We start from the raw sequence: 11951 nt of genomic DNA, 5'->3' as shown, positions 1-11951 counted from the left end.
CAGGCCTGTGTCGCCTGCATGCAGTCTCTCTGCGGACCGGCTGCCTCTGACTCTTCTGCTCTTTCGCCGTGAATAAAAATCTTTTCTGCACTTCCCATATGTTATCCACTCACTTCCACAGACCGAGTGGCCACTACCCTGCTGGGCTCCTTGCCAAAAGAGAGGGAGGAGGATCGAGGAGGGGGGGTAGCAATGCTGTGTAAGGGACAATGTCACTTTCCTCTTCATCAAGATTCTTTGTCAATTGCTGGGGAAATAATTGACCCCAAGCTACTTCAGTCACAACCAATAGAAAAATGGGATGGTGATGTGTCCAGCTGTTGGGGGAGGAAGGCGAGCAGGCTGGGGAGCAAATGTAGCAAGCAAGGAGCTGACATGGAAACAAGGAGAGGACTTCAGGTGGGAATTCTGGGGAAGCTTGAATTTCACTAAAAAAATAAAATAAAATAAAATAAAAAGGCAAGTAAAACCTAGAATTATATTCCTTTGTCCTAACTCCAAGCTTGCAGTACTGAACACTGTCCCTTCGGATAGTTTAAAAGGAGATTCTCAACACAGGAGTCCTATAATCCAGCTACCCACTTCAGGTCTCTGACCCTCCCCTTAACCCATGTAATGGTACTTCCTTCCAACATCCTTCACTCAGTCTGCAGACAGTGACTCAACTGGCCTCGGATTCAGAGGCCCAAAGGAAGGATTTGGGATTTCAGTGATATTGTTGGGGTGGGGGGATATTTCAAGTAAATAGCCAAGGGAGAAAAGGAGGAGCATTGGGAAGGAAAAGAAAGGAAAAAGCAAGAGAAAGCCACCTTTGTCTTTCCTTAGAGAGCTGATGGCTAAGAGTGACTTGTCGAAACACATCTCATATTTCTGACCATAAGATGTACCATTTATCAGGCTGATCCTGATCCAGGTTAGACCAATCAGGCGTAAATCAATAAGGGCATTCGATGTCACCCATGTGGTAACAAGCCAGAACCGTATCAAACAGCACTTCTGGACCTCAGACATGTGTGGTCTCCAAACCAGAAGAGAAGATGTAGGAGGAATGGGGAACAGAGGAGCTTGGACGCTACTACTTGTTTTCCTTTAGTGTGCCACTGAACTAGCTCGCTGGATAAGTAAATACTGACAAACAGCTGCCACAGAGATGAGCCTCGGTCCCGGACTTAGCACTGAAACACCAGGGCAAAGAGTAATACCTGAATGACACGAACACCCACCGTTTAACAGAAGACCTTCAAAGAGACCTGCAAACGATAGTTTTCAACTTTCCTCCACAGTTACAGGGTGTATTGGACACATATGTGCCACCCAAAAGAAAGCGTGGCAGTGTACAGAAAGCAGTGAGTGGTCCGTCTTGCACTGGTGAGGCTTTGTACAAACACCTGCTCACAAAGACTTGATAATGCTGCAGAAATTCCCCCAGTATTGTGATGCATTTTTATTTAATTGGTTTTAAAAAGTTTTGTTAATAATCTAAAACAATCCAAGGTAAATGGCTAGGGCAGAATATTATGCAGACCCCTAATCCATATGTAAAATGTGTACCCCCAAAGTGATGATATTAGCAGGTGGGGCCTTTGGGAGGCGATGGTGTCTTGAGGTCAGAGCATTTCTGAATGGGATTTAAATCAGTGTAAAGAAGCCTATAAAAAAATCACTCAACCTTTCTACCACACAATGATGATGCTAGAAGTCTCCATGATTGACACCAAAGCTGCCTCCAGAACTGAGAGAAAAATCAGTCTGTTGTTGATAAGTCCCCCAGACATTGGCATTTTGCCATAGCAGCGTGAACAGACTAGACAGTAAATGTATTTTCAAACTGCTCCTACCTCTCTCTCAAGCTCTTCCTCATACGTTCTCTGGGGTTCAGTTATGTCAAGACACAGTCATCAGTAGCTGCCACTCACATCTCTCAGGATGAGTAGCTCCGACCAGCTGAGGGACCTGTTGTTAAAGAATGAGGTCCCTGCTGAAGGGATCCTCTAGCTGCCTTACTGCCCAGAGCTGAGTGATCGTTCATATGAAGCCAGAGACATTTTTTATGTACAGTGTCCTTTGAAAGGAGCAAACTCTGGACTAGTTTTGTTCTAGCTCTGTCTAGAACATTCATCCTGGAATGGAACGGAATACTTACTGAATCACAACATCTTCTAATTGTCCAATTCAGCTCCCTCACTGCCTCACCGCTTCAAGTTCACTCAAAGATGAAGAAGCTGAGTTATCTGCCTAATAGCAGCCAGGGATTTGCATAGAGCAAATTCTCTAGGGTCACTGTTCCTTGGAATCCCAGACACTCACTTGCAAAGTGGAAACCAAGACCTGGGTAAAATCTGTGGCTACGGCACTTCATACGGATAATGATCTTTTATTAGAATAAAGCCTAAGGCTTGCTTTTGTTGGCCCTGCATTAAGTCTAATATGTCAAAATGTTCCAACTCTTACTTGAAATGTTGTTGTTTTGCTCTTTTGTCTTTTGGGGGGCCCACCACCCAGCTCCCAAATAAATCACCAGAGTCTTATTCTTACTTATAAATGCCCTGCATTAGCTTGGCTTGTTTCTAGCCAACTATTCTTATCTTAAATTATCCTATCATCCTTATGCCTCTGGCCTTTTCCCATCCTCTTACTTCTGTGAATCTTACTCTTACATGAGGCTTGCTGTGTAGCTGGGTGGCTGGCCCCTGAAATCCTCCTCCTTCTCTGGCTGCTTCTTTTTTCCCCCAGGATTTCTCCTTCTGTATATTCTCTATTCGTGCCAGCCCTGCCTATCCTTTCTCCTGCCTTGCTATTGGCCGCTCAGCGCTTTATTAGACCATCAGGTGTTCTAGACAGGCAAAGTAACACAGCTTTACAGAGTTAAACAAATGCGCAAAGCTACACAGAGAAACCCTGTCTCGAAAAAACAAAACAAAAAAAAAAAAAAAAAAAAACAAATGCAATATAAACAAAAGTTAACACACCTTAAAATCATATTCTGCAACACTAGAACACATTTTGATTTGGTAGATAGGGTTCTCACTGAATGATTACTATTCTGTCACAAAAGATATTCAAGACCCAAAGGAAGAAATTAGAGTATGGTGTCAATCATTATTCTAGACTATGAAAATATTTTTTTTTTTTGGTATTTTGAGGCAGGGTTTCTCTGTGTACCTTTGGAGCCTGTCCTGGAACTCGCTCTGTAGACCAGGCTGGACCTGAACTCACAAAGATCTGCCTGCCTCTGCTTCCCAAGTGCTGGGATTAAAGGCTTGTGCCACCACTGCCCAGAGAAAATCAGAAGTTATTTTTAAAGTATATAGCTTTCATTCATTTTTTATTATATGTTAATTACCCTACTAGTGTTAAAATAAAAAAGTCTAGGAAAAAGTTAAATAAATAATTTTTATGTGTCTTTATAGATAGCAGGATCATGGCTTGATGACTTTTGCTTTATTATTTATTTATTTATTATTTTGAGGTTTGTTTTTTGAGATAGGATTTCTCTGTGTAACAGCCCTAGCTGTCCTGGAACTCACTCTGTACACCAGGCTGGCCTCGAACTCACAGAGATCTGCCTGCTTCTGCCTCCTGAGTGCTGGGATGAAAGGCATGTGCCACCATGCCCAGTTTATTTATTTATTTGTTGAGACAGGGTCTTGTTGTATATTGGGTGTGGATGTAGGTTCACATGGTCCTGGAATCAAGAGACAGAGGCACCTCAAGGATGACTCTTTAGCCTTTCCCAGCTGCAGGGGGGAATTGGTCTCTATGGACTCTCCTCTCTAGCTTAGCAAAGGGCTCTTTTATTGTTATACAATTCACACCTTTAGCAAGTCAATTGTAACCAAAGCTTCTTCTCTAAGCCCTCCAGAGGGACAATGCCAAATGTAAAATCTCAGTAAAGAATACCACAGCATTCTGAGTTGTTCCTAAACTAAATTTGCAAAGGCTTCAATCCCCAAGAAAACTCTCAGAAGAGACTTCAAACAGAAGGTACAGAGACAGGAGGCAGCAATCACAAGACGCAGATGAAAGCTGGGTGCTAACACTCCGAGCCAAGCCAGGTGTAGCTCGGTGGGAATTCTCTCCACAGGGTCTCACTGTGTAGCTGTGGCTGAACTTACAGAGATCCACCTGCATCTGCCCTCTGGGTGCTAGGATTAGAGGCGTGCACCCCCACAGCTGGCCTCAATGACTTTTCCTCAACTCTGCCCCAAACTGTTACCAGGTGGAATGGTTACTTCTTAATGCAATAAAGGATAAATTCAGTCCATAAACACTTGTGTGTGTTCCAGCCCTGGACTCACTACCCCAAACAGTGACTTAACAAGTGTGTCCTGAATGCTGGTATGCAGTGACCTGAACAGACAGGAAGGAGGAGTAACTGGAAAAAAGAAGCACCCTCTACCTGTTCCCCTCTACCTGCCGTGGTGGCATCTCATTCATCTCTTTCTCTCCAACAAGTGAGATAGCAACACTGACTTTACAGCCTAGAAGTTGAAGCTCAAAGGAACAATATAGGTAACACACCCAAGAAGTTATTGATGGTGCAGGTATTCTCACTTGGGCTCTCTTCCTGCTTCATGAAAGACGTAGCAGCCGTCGAACTGATAATTTAGCATGTTACATAACTAAGCAAACATCAACATTCTGTACATTCACACAGAAAGTTCTGTGCATTAAAAGCGGCTAAATCACACCCCTTATTCGGAATCACACACACACACACACACACACACACACACACACACACACACACACACACACACACAGCCCTCAGAGCCACCATGCTGCTGGTGCCTCACTGGCAGTATCTTCTCAAGAATTTGGGAGTGTCCGCTTCACTCGCTCTACAAAGTTCCAAAGAGCTTGTCCCCTGCTCAGGGCTTCCCCATGAGCAATGCTCTTTGAAGTCTGCTGTGCCAGAGCCATACCTTATTTTAACCGAGCTAGCTTGAGTACATTTCTTTCCTTACAACCAAAGATCTGAGACTCCAGCATAAATAAACATAGTGTAAGAGAAGCATCTTCTCAGGTCTCTTCGTGGCTTTGCCATTGATGACCAGTGCTCCCCAACTTATTCCCACCTGGCTGTCCCCTCAGGAACGTCAATCTCAACATGCAGAAAAGCAAAGCTCCCCTCCCCTTGCATGCTCCCTGCCCCCTTGTTTCCAGCCTCGTTGAATGCCATAGTCCCTCCAACTGCTTAAAGCCAGACACCTAGAACTAGCCCTGACGGTTTTACTTCATTGCTTTCTTATTCAACCATCACGAGCCCTCTCAAATATCATCCCAATCCACCCACCCGTTCACCTCCTTCCTGCTCTGTTCTAGTCTAGGCTTCATAGCCTTCCATCTAGCTCATAGTACCTCTCACTGGCCCCTTTGTCCTTGTCTCGTTTTCTCTAACAACCAGAAGGACCCTAACACTAGTCTTGTTGGTACACACACACACACACACACACACACACGCACACGCACACGCACACGCACACGCACACGTACATTTAAAACCCTACAGTAGCTTTCCTTTGCCTTTTACGGTAAAATCAAAACTCGCATACATGGCTTACAGGGCCCTGCTCAGTGTAACCTCTCTAATCCTCAGCATCCTGCCTACAAGCTGCTGAAGCTGGACCTCTTTCAGTTCCTCAAAAATGTCATGCTTCTATGCCCAAAGGACTTCTGTGTGCCCGGTACCCTCTCTTCCTCATGAACTCTTCCTCTTTCTCCATGTCACAGCTTAGCTTCTGTCCTCCACAAAGCTTAAGTAGCCCTAATATACATTCCTGTAACCTGTAGATGAGCACACAGGCCACCTGCAGACCTTCACTATAATTACTTAATTACATTCACCATCTCTCTTTCTTGGGGACAAACTGCTGGCGGGCAGTACATTGCTCGGTGACACCTCAATGCTGAAGTATATTGCCTGCTTAAAAAGCTCCGAAGGAATGGATAAATCAGTGTATCATAGCTTTGTCCTTTGGACTATAGACATTGCAATGAACCACCTCTTCTAACATGTTCATTACAGCTTACATTCCTTACAAATACAGAATGAGGTTGTCAGATTGGCAGCAAGTGCCCATACCAGCTGAGCCACCTTGCCAGCCTTGTGGGTGCTTTTCAACAGTCAGTAAGATCTGCAAGTGCTACAATGGAGACAGCTCATAACCAACTTCTGAGGGCCCTGGGAAGGAAATGCCTACTACTCAGCAAGGAGCCAGAGGCCCTGAAATGGATAGGATGTGGGCAGCCCAGTCAATGCAGGGTCACCACTCGGGTACTTTCCTAAGGTCAACGGCAGGGTATGTCTGCTACACCCCATAAAAAAGAGTCAAGAACACAGCCCTGCCTCCTTTTCTCTCCACTATTCCAGCTAACAATTCTTTAATTTCTTTCTCTCACCCATACTCTAACTAAAGACAAGAGCATCTCTGTCCATGAAGAACCCAAGTTTAGAACGAGAAGCATTGGGAATGAAAGAAGAGAGTTAAGTTTCCCTCAGGAACTTGGGTGACTCGGTGTTTTGTGGGACATAACCACATATATCAGCTGGATGCCAGGACAGATGAGAAGACCGGGGATGATGACAGCAAGGTGGCCCAGGCTCCCTGGAGGATAGATGGAACAGACTTGGGAGTAGAAGGCAATGTCTAGTCCTGTGGTACAGGAAGAGTAGAATGAACCAGAGAAGGGCAGGACATAGTCCTGGACTGAAGGAATACTGCTGACGGGCACAGCCTTCTCTTAATAGTAACTAGCAATGAGACAGGTGATAGGGATGGCTCACCTCACAACTCAGTCACTCACAGCTCTTCCCACCATCCCTAGCTCCATAAGACATGAGTGTCTGTGTCTCCCCTCTTAAACTGGAACTGTTTTTGGCTCTACCAAATGTCCTGCTTTCAGTGAGTATGGGTTTAAGGCACAATGAAAGCCCCTCTGTTAGGGGCCTTCATGGTTCTGCTGGCTTCAGATGGAGAGGGCCGGGATGGGCATGGGCTGCAGCAGGCACAGTAATGGCGGAGGCCCTGAAGGTGTCCAGATGACGGCTGCAGCAAGACAGAACTAGAGAAAGACGAGCACCATCTTCTATTGCTTCTCCTCAATCCTGCAGCCCAGGCCTTCCTCCTTCCTCTGCAGCTCAAGTCTGCCCCGACTCTCTACTTGGACCATCTCTCTCTCTCTCACACACAACACCTTTATTTTTTCTGTTTTTCAGTCTCAGCTCAAACATCGGCCCCTCAACATGGAGTTTTATCTGTGAAACTTATCTTTATCTCAAAGTTGCTGTAAATCGGGTTATAATGATAAAGAAAAAACAGGCAAAGTGGGTACCTCTTGCTGGGCCCCGCCAAGGCAAGCCACTCAGCAAACATGCCACAGGACACAGGGTTAGGGTGAGAAGTTTACTGGGGAAAGGGGCGAGAGGAGAGTGAAAGGCCCTGTCGGAGTGGGGACATGAGAGGCAGACAGACAGACAGACAGGGAAGAGACAAGAGGAAGAAGGGAGGCAAGAGAGCGAGCTATGCCTGGCGGGCACTTTTAAGGGTCGCATAGCTGAGGACGGAAAGGCACCTGGCCGTAGGTGAGGATGTAATTTAGCTGCTTTGGCAGCAGAGGCAGGCTGCTGCCGGGATGGAAACTAACAAGGGTATCTTGAGCTGAGAGTTTAGCTCAATGGTAGAACACTTGGTTTATATTAGGATAATGCCCTCAATTGGATCTCCACTACCAAAAAAGTTAAATTTAAAAGTTCTTTCTTAGCTCTGCTTAACTGGAATATGTTGCCAGGAGAGCACGGCTAGGCGTATCTTAGTCCCTCCCCTAATCCAGGTACCAGAGAAAGCACATGGCTGTTGATGAGACTGCTCAAAGGGTGTTAAATTGAATTCAATGACATTGAAGTTTCGACCCGCAAACAAGTGGCCAAATATTTAACATGCTCTTAATTGGCTGTTAAAATTTCATCACAAATAATGATTTTTCCCAGCTCTCGAACAGTAGTCAAAGTGTCTGTGTCTCGTGCACCCCCACCCCATGGCTGCCTTTCCTTTCACCAGGTCGTGCATTTGGAGCATTGAAAGTGATTCCCAGTGGTTAAAGGAAACCTATGGCTTTAAAAAGACAGTCATCACTGAAAAGCATTTTAAACACACAGTAAAAGGAAAATCTCCAAAGGAGATAAAGGGTGTCAGGAGTGGGGTGTCTCTTTTCTGTGAACAGCTCTGAGGTGGGGCCTGTCTAGCTGTCCCACTCAGCAGGGAAGCTGGTGGTGGCCTCCCTTAACCCTTCAAGGCTCCCACCTCAGCGAGACGCTGGGGCAGATCAGAGCGAGGCCCACACTCCTTGCTGACTAGAAGAACACAGCAAAGGAAGAGGGAAAAAAAAAAACGATGGTTCCAATGCGGCTTCCCCACCCCCACCCTTTCTTCTCCCAAAGAGCCCTCTGTTCAGAGAAATTAAAGGACTCTGATAGCAGATCACAAATTCAGGACAGAAAAGCTCTGCTATGCAGCAGAGGTCGTTTTGTGGGTACTCAGACAGTGGATACTTTTTTTGTTCATGAACTTTTGGAGACCATTTATATAGAAGGCTGTTTGTTCCTGGACAAACACCAGCAAAGAAGCCTTGAAGAATGGGGTGGGGGGTTGTTTTGCATGAGAGAGAGAGAGAGAGAGAGAGAGAGAGAGAGAGAGAGAACTTTTTCAGATAAAAGAGCTCAGACTGATTTGTTTACTATCGCAGGCAGTTCTTATTTACAAGTTCCTGTACCCCTGTGGTAAAAGAAGTGCTTTTTAAAGAAGTTAAAAAAAGCCACATCAACCTCCGTACTGAGGGTTCTTCTTCCCCTTCCTCCCCCCCCACCCCCACTTTCATTTTACAAATGGCCAAGTCAAAGCAACCAGGGACTCTATTCTTTCCCTCACAGATTCTCTTTCAGGATCCCTTCAAAAAGAGCTATCCTTGAACTTGGAAAGCTTCTCTCCTCATCAGTCAGAGAAATCTACTTCCCACACTCAGATATGTTCCCTTTCAGCAAAGCAGCTCCCGGTGCTGCAGTAGAATCTAAGGCAGACTTCATTCCCCTGCCTCCTGCAATTTTGTTTTCCTTGTATACATGGGCAGTTTCTAAAATCAAGCTGGCAAGATGTCGAATAATGTTCTTTTAAAAGAACTTGCGCTACAGAAAAGAAAGGGGAAGGGTGTGTCACCACTGGGTCACTGTGTGACTGAGCGCAGTTGTCCGTAACCAGAATCTGTGGCTTCAGCCGGACTTGGTCACTTGTAAACCACAAAATGGCCCAGCCATCTGTAGGAGTTGCGGGTTGCCGAGCAGGCAGGTCTTCCCAGGCCTGACACTTCTTTACCAGTGGAGGGCCTCAGTCTGTCTGCAGCAAGATGGAGTCTGCCCTTTCAAATCTCTTGGTATCTACATCCTTCCTGGCTTCTGCAGCACAGCAACCACAGCAAGTACCAGCTGGTTCCATTTTGCAACTCTGGATCCAACAAGAAAAGAACAAGTTCAGACCACGGTTTTCTGTTTGTTCCTTTGGTTGGTTTGGTTTTGGTTTTTTTTGAGACAGGGTTTCTCTGTGTAGCTCTGGCTGTCCTGGAACTTACTCTGTAGACCAGGCTGGCCTTGAACTCACAGAGATCCACCTGTCTCTGCCTCCTGAGTGCTGGGATTAAAGGCGTGTGCCACCACTCCCTGCTCAGAATGTGTTTTTCAAACGGAAAAATAGAGGAAAGGTAATAAGAAAGAGAAGTCCACTTTAGGACCCTTTGCTGCACATACAACCCATTATTGCAACAAAACTTGGTAAAATCCATAAAGCATTCCCAGTCACCAAAGCAATTTAAGAGATTTTCAGGACCTTTGCCCAAGGGTCACTGAAGTATTCTAAATTAGAAGCATCCAAGGCCAGCCACACAACAGCAAAGAGGGTCTTCCAAGGGAGGGACAGAGAACAGTCTAAGAGACCGTTGACCTCCTCCCTTCCTGCCACCTAAATTTGCGTTTTTGTTTGCTTGTTGAGGAGTGGTGATGTTGTTTGCTTCAGGTCTGCTAAAGAAAAAAAGATACTAATGGCCAAATGCCTTGTTTATGAAAAAGGAAAATAAAGATGACTGGCAGTAGTGGTGGGAAGGGTCTAAAGAATGTTTGGGGGTTGGTTTTGTTCTGAATAGTCTAGGGAAAATTAGTCCACTATACCATGGACTAAGCCACCTGCCCCCTTACCTGTGTCCCCTCACCCCACCCATTCACCCATCCCTTTCTCCATGACAATCCCACTTTCTTCTTATCACATTAATTCAATATAGTAACTGCTCTGTCTGGGAGGGGGAAAGAGTCTTCTCTAAAAGGACACACAGAGCAACAAATGGGAAGGAAACAGACAAAGCTTGTGAAATCCCAACCCCTGTTGGTAGAACGACATCATAAATTATGGATCCCTGGAGCCGCCTCCGGCCTGTCACTGCTTGGTTTGTCTCCATGGACGTGCCGGGCGCGGGCCACACTGTTGTCCTGGAGCCTCAGAGGCCCCCCTTCTCCAGCCTTTCCCTGGCGCCCCGCGGGGCAGCCCGGCCTGGGGCCGCGGGGACAGCGCAGCGCTCAACCCCGAGGGACGCACCAGCTGCAGAGACGACGCCCCCCAGCCGGCCGAGCACAGGCTCGCCTTTGTTCCCGGGGACTCCCGCGGGGACACCCGGAGCTGGCCTGGGCGCTCAGGTCCCAGCGGGGCCAGGCCGAGTGGAGGACGCGAGGGCGCCCAGGGCGGGCGGGCAGGGAGGGTGAAGGCTGCTCAGCCATGGCCGCCTTCCTGGGCGGCGTGGCGGGGACGCCAGGGGCAGCGGGCGACATCTGTGCGAGAGAGGGAGAGAGAGAGAGTGCGCGGGGCGGGGGGGGAGGGGGCGTCACACTCAGGACGCCCATCTGGCCCGGCTTTGCTCCGGTGCCAGAAGCCAAGAGGCAGAAGTCAAGGTTAAACGCTGCGGCGGGGCTGCGGCCCCGTTGGCCCGGCCCGACTCCCTGCAGGAGCCCCGCGCCGGCCCCGCCGCCCCACCTTGCCCTTTGTCTTTGCTGGAGCAGATGTGCGGTGACCCCTGCTAGCATCCGTGCTGTCGGGATTAAAAGAGCCTCCACCCTGTTTAGCAACTGCAACTCTCCTCCCCCGACCCTCGCTAACCTACCTCTTGGGGTTTTTCGTTTGTTTGTTTGTTTTTGCTTTTGAGTTTTGGCAATAAGTCAAAACCAGTCATCATAAGATGCACAAACCCCTCGGTTCACATTTAAATTTGTGTGCCAAGTTGGCTGCTGTTACACCCTTTTAGCGGCGTAACCATCACCACAGACACAATGAATTGTGAGATTAAAGTTAAAAAAAAAAAAAACTCATCCTGCAGATGTCTGCTGAAGGCTGTCCCTCGGAGGAGTGTGAAAGGTCTTTGTGTGCATGTATGAGTGTGCCTGTAAAGCCAACAGCCTCACGTTTGTTCTTCGGTCGTTTGTTTTAAATATGCCTTAAAAAAATTATTGATGAAAGTTATCAGACTCAAACCTAAGCAACCTCTTTGGCAAGCTCTAGTTTCAGAAATGAATGGGAGAAATGGGGGAGTGGGATTCCTCGTGAGGCGGAGAAAGAACTCTGATGACGCCAAACTGTGTGTGACTCAGGGCCCCAGAGAAAATGTGGGTAGAGGAAACATGGGGTGGGCTGGAGTCGGGGGCGGCTTCCTGGATTTCTGTTGCAGGAAGAAACCAGCGGTGAGAGGGAGGGCAGACAGGGGAAGGGTGAGGTAAGGGGCTGCGGAGAGAGCTAGGCCTGGGGACTCGACCAACAGGGCCTCCGGGAGGCGAGGAGGGAGGGCGGTAGACAGTAGAAAGCTGGGCTTTCTTTGTTTTGTTTGTGTGGGCAGGGCTAGGCCATGAATACGCCCACGTCTGCACT

The sequence above is a fragment of the Peromyscus californicus genome, unplaced genomic scaffold, assembly GCF_007827085.1.
Source record: "Peromyscus californicus insignis strain IS unplaced genomic scaffold, ASM782708v3 Scaffold_5__1_contigs__length_169319896, whole genome shotgun sequence".
Taxonomy (NCBI): Eukaryota; Metazoa; Chordata; class Mammalia; order Rodentia; family Cricetidae; genus Peromyscus; species Peromyscus californicus.
This window is presented reverse-complemented; position numbering follows the sequence as displayed.